The following is a 6,000-nucleotide window of genomic DNA, read 5'->3' on the forward strand; positions in this document are numbered from 1 at the left end:
TGGACCTGCTGAAATACTTTTAGGCCACGCCTCCAGCCATCCTAATGATACCAGGCATCGGTCCAGCCTGCTCATAGAGGATCCGTTGGGCCTAACCCAAGTAAATTTCTTTCTCGTCAAAGGGATGTCAACTACTTCAATAGCCTCAAGGAATTCGTTGAACAAATCTGAATCTCTTCTATTCTGACTTGAGAATGGCCCAATCCCCCACCTTTCATCTTCATTGCGTACAGAGTTGAAGTCACCCATTATGCAACACAAATCAGCATCATTTCTTGTTTTCCAATCTCTGATCTCTTCCCACAGTTGACGCTTTCCTTCAAAGCTACATGGTGCATACACATTTATCAATACACAGTCATCATCTCTTCCCATCAATCTTCCCTTCAGCCCTATCCATCTCGAATTGCAAGTAACATAGGTGACAGAAAAACAGCCCTTACGCCAAATACACAGAGTACCACCCCCATGATTAATCGCAGGTGAATGGATCCACTCTATCTCTTCATTCCCCCACATGTTCTGACAGACATTTTCATTTACAACATCAGCTTTTGTTTCCTGGAGGCAAGCAAAATCAACCTTCTCACTTTGAATTAACTTCCTAATTGCTCTAGTTTTTACTGTGCCCCCGATCCCCCTGGTGTTGTAGGTCAGAAAAATCATTGATTAACTTGGTTCAAAGCCCTCCTAGAGTTCACGTCCCCATTACTTATGTTCCCTAAAACATCCCTTTCCTCCATAGCTTCAAGTTTGTTAATGATAACTTCATGGTTTCCTTCAAAGCGCACACCTATCTCCTGACCCATCTCCCACAAAATCCTTGCCTCTCTCGCTCTATGCCTCATCCAAAACACGCCATTACAATTTGCCACATCTGAATCTTCCACAGAGTTGCACGCTGATTCCGCCTGACAGCCTAGGTCCCTAGATTCCAAACCCAGAGAATTGACTCGCAAATTAGAAGAGGATGGGGACTGACCTGAATGAATTGAAACAATTCTTGGTCTACCTCTTGTGGGATCACTGCGAATCACCACGACGAGCCCTTCCGAATTACACGCAGATGGGGAACAAGAAGAATCCTCATGTGACGAAGCAGACACACAACCACCCCCACTCGCCATCAACTGACAATTTCCAACCTGCTGTACTTCCACTTCTTCTTCTTTAGCGCCCATAATACTCTGGCAATCTGTCTCAACCAAGGGAAATGAAGGAGCAAGAGGCAAAGATTGTCGGATTTCCCCATCTTCAATATCCTCCACTCGAATGCCAGGGTGATTCTCTTTGTTGCTATACTGATCTGGATTACACACTGGCCCATCATCAGGGAATGTTGTTGGCCCTTCACACAACTCTGGTCCACAACAATCCCTATCAAAATTAGGATTGGGCCAAGTTAAATCAATCGAGCCCACCTGCAATAATCCATTTAAGTTTAAAGGCTGGGTCCCACCCATTCCACCCAACTCCAAACCGTTACACTGACCCTCCTCAATATTCTTTTCGCCCTCAGAGTTTAATCGTCTCTGAAAAAGCTCCTCATCATTGTTGGTCCCACCATTCATAATTGGCTCATTAATGAATGTATTGGTGTCAGCAACCGTCTCAGCTCCGTTCGAGGAGAATAATGGAGCATTCACTTCTGCGTGCTGGGCCGCCTGCCCCACTTCCTCGCCTACGTCCCCAAACCCTTTCGAATTCTGGACGTTCAAATTATTACCACCGTCTGCGCCGCCCCTACTACCCGGAGACGACGGCGGAGATTCATCCTCGTGAGGGAACCAGTTCAATGATTCACTCCCATCTGATTGGCTCTGATCTGAATCACGACAGCCTCTACAAGACGCACCGAAACTGGGCAATTCCTCCAATAAACGGATCGGGTAGGTCACCCCCTTGATTGTAACTCGTAGGTGAGTGAAAATTGATTCCATAACCTGAGTGCGAATACATAGCCTGGCAGCATCAACCTTGATGAAATTGCTAGTCTCTCCATCCACAGCAATCACTACCCCCACCTCCTTGGTGAGTTCCTTGAAGAAGCTCACCTTCCACAGATGAAGAGGGATTCCCTCACAACGAATCCAAGCTAATCTATGATCCAAAACCACTTCTGGGCTCCACGGTGCAATATACTCAAAAATACTATCAAGCCAATTCCTGTCATGATTCCAAATTTCCTTGACATCAGCACCATCCTCCCCTGAAAGAAGGACCAAGTTGTCACCTAAATATCTTACTCGGATGCAGTTAATCCCTTCTAGGATAAGATGATCATGAACAACATTCATCATCTCAATGTTCTTCACCTTCCCCACCAAGCTGTTCGCTAACCACGGTGCAACATCATCTTCTACTTCAACTCTTTGCTCCTCGTCATATTGCAGATTTCCTTGTTCAGTAGCTTGTAACTTTACACCTCCACTGCCCACAGAGTCATACTTGGGCACGGTAGATCCTTGTAGCGCATCCTTAAACGATTTTCGGCCCTTCATCTGAATCGGATCCGAGGAAGGAGCAGTCTCCAAGTGGAGACCCATCGCCCCAGAGTTAGGGCATGGTTTACGGCCCTTCATCTCACCTGCAGTATCTTTGCTGAATCTAGGTAGGTTTACATTAAGTTTAGTACATCCAATAATAATAGTATCCAGTTTCCTCTCAAAGTATCTTGGGTCCTTCACGTCCCAGAACCTAACAAACCCAAACCTCTGACCTGATTTCATCCTTTTAGATGGAATTACCACTTCTTTAACCCTGCCATAATGGTTAAAGACACCAGTCATAGCTGCCTCATCAAAGTTCTCAGGAAATCTAGTGAAGAAGAAGGACGTAAAACTACGTCTATGGCGCCTTTCCACCTTCTGCCAACCTTCCTCCCGAACCCCTGCTCTCACCCACTCTCTCTCTAATTTCTCTCTCATATTCCTTATCAATTTTTAAAACCTTACCAATTAAAACCTCCCCAAAGACCACACCCAGGGAACGTGCCTCATTAAAACCTTCTTAGGAAAAACCCATAGGAAAAACCCTAGTGAAGGAAAAAGAGTACAACATACCTATGGTACTTTGGACAATTACTACATTAAAGTGGAGTGTTAAATTGGTTGGGTGGGGTGCCAAATGTAACATCCTAGTACAATACTTATAAGTCCTCTATTGTGAGGGCCAATTATGGAAAATTCAGCCTAAAATCATACAATACTCAAAAAACATCAACAAAAAAAAAAAAATAGTCATCTAGCCTGCACTTGGGACTCAAGTTTTATTTTTAGGTAAGCCAAATTTGTATTAAAAGTGAGTACAAGGGGTACTCAACCCATAATACACTAAGAGATAAAACAAAAGCTAAACAATACAATTAAAAAATGCAAGTCTGCAATTTGATAAACCAAAAAACCAGTAGAAACTTAATCCCACCCAACATATGCGATCAAGTCCCTGAAGCCACACTTCTACCAAAATACCATATCCCCACACAAACTCCTCAGCTACAGTAAGAAAACCTGGAAGAATCAACCGCATACCTACTCTAGGAGCCAAGAATGCACAGAAGCGGATTAGAAAACCAGTCAGAGGAAGAGTATCCAAAACCTCGCATATTCGCCTTATTCCATTGCCATGAGCGGCGCTTAACGAGCTCAAGCACAGTCCCTACGTTTGCTGCCCCCCCCCCCCCCGAAAAACCAACTCATTCCGAGTCAACCACACAGACCAAATGACTGCAAGCCAGATTGAGTAAGCCAATCGCTGCTGCAATTTATTGACCCCAAACCTGAAGTGGAGAAGATGATCACGTACAGTGGTTGTGTGAATGAAATTACAGCCCAACCACTGCAAACAACCATGCCAAATACTCAACGCAAAAGGACATGCGAATAAAAGATGAAAGCCTGATTCCACATGGTTATTACAGATAGCACAGTTTGCATCAGCTGGTGTACTAATTACCCGGCGCTTCAGCAAATTTTCTCTGCTTGCAAAACGGTCCAGCAGTACGCGCCATGCAAATCCCTTCACATTAGAAGGTGCAAAAGACTGCCAAATAATCACAAGGTCTTGATCAGACCTAGGCAGAGAAGGTTCCTGCAAAAAGTGGTAGGCAGAATTAACAGAATAAATGCCATCACTACTTGGCAACCATAGCCAAGCATCTGGGACCCCGTCAAGCAATTGCACTCACCCAATCGCATTAAGCAAGCCTTGTTCCCAATCCAATTCACGCCCTATCAAAGGCCGTCTCCACAAGAATTTCCACTGCCACCTCCCATGCTCCCATCTACCAAGTTCACTGACATGATTCCATTTTTGCCTGGAAAGATTATAAAGACGATAGAATGCACCACGCAAACAGCCATCCTCTGTCCAGTCATCATGCCAAAAAATAGTAGCATCCCCACCCTTAACCGATTTAGAAACAGCACCATCAAACCAGTTCAGATCATCAAGGTGACAAGCCGCGTGAATATCACGCCACCAGGGTGAATACTTTGGGCACACACTTGTTACATATTTAGCTCTAATCACCCGACACCAAAATGAGACAGTGTCCGTACGCCATCGCCAAAGCCACTTGCCAAGAAGTGCTCTATTAAAAAGAGAGATCTTTAATACCCAACCCGCCAAATTCTTTAGGCCAACAAACCTGGGACCATTTAACCCAAGCAATTTTCCTATCCTCCTCACCACCACCCCACAGGAACTTCCTCATAAGTCTGGTACAATCCTTCACGACATAAGACGGAATCTTAAAGAAGGAAAGGTAAAAAAAGGGCAAAGCAGAAAGAACGCTCTGCACAAGACAAATTCTCCCTCCAAATGAGACAATTTTCAATCTCCAGGCAGATAACCTACTTCTGAACTTTGCAATAACAGGATCTCAAGTTCTGCGACAGTCAGGTCTAGCCCCAATTGGTATGCCCAAATAAACAAAAGGTGTCGCCATAATTTTGCAGTTAAGTACCGCTGCAATTCTCCGCTCAAAATCCGGTTCCACTGCAGTAGATGCTAATTTGCTTTTATTAAAGTTCACTTTTAACCCTGAAGACAGCTCAAAACAGCGGAAAATAGCTTTAAGCACCACAACATTTTGTATGGGACTCAAGTGAGATAGTTCAATATTATTATTTGTTGAGAAAAGTTTATTCACTTACCTTATTAATGCAGAGTTTTGAGAGAATTAATCTCATTAATACCAACGGATGTGAGGGTAATTTGGTGGAGCAAAAGAAGAAAAAACATTCCCCTTGTACTGACACGTTGTTTAATATACCCAATTATTCTCTTTTCAATTTTCATTCATCATCATGGGAATGCAACACTTCCTTCCCACTAGCCACACATACACTGCAACGTTTTCCTCTGATGAGCGTGCCTCAGCCGTGGAAGACAATTCCCCTTCTCCCCCATTGCAATATGGTGTTGAGACTGAATGAGTTATTTGTGTCGCATTGCCGTTGAATAATGTTGCTTTCACTCCTTTTTTGAGGTGGAAAAATGTGGAATGAAGAGATATAAGAAGAAAAGTAAAAGTAAAAGGAAAAGTAAAAGTAAAAGAAAGAAAGTATGAAATATGATAGATAATAGGAGAGAGATAGAAATAAAATAAGTGAAAATGAAGTGTTTATAAAATGAGGTATGTACCTACTATTGTAATAATAACTGTTTTATGACTTTTATCACTTTATGTGTGTATGTTTGTGTAAATGTGTGTTTTGTAAATTGAGCACAAGGTGTTTGTTGATTTACCTTACCCAATATTTTAAAGTAGAATTCATGGCAATTTTTTACCATCGATTAGTAGCATTTCATTGCTTTTGATTTCTGGTAATCTCTTTGGTCGGGTTTGGCACTTGTATTAGTAAGTTCTGTTTTTCAAACAAAACATGAACTGACACAAGTACTCAACTGCATATTAGCATAACATGCCAAATACTAAACTGGCATGAAGCAAATTTTGAGAAACACCAAACTGACTTCTTTAAACATAAATCTGAA

The sequence above is a fragment of the Lotus japonicus genome, chromosome 6 (assembly GCF_012489685.1).
Source record: "Lotus japonicus ecotype B-129 chromosome 6, LjGifu_v1.2".
Taxonomy (NCBI): Eukaryota; Viridiplantae; Streptophyta; class Magnoliopsida; order Fabales; family Fabaceae; genus Lotus; species Lotus japonicus.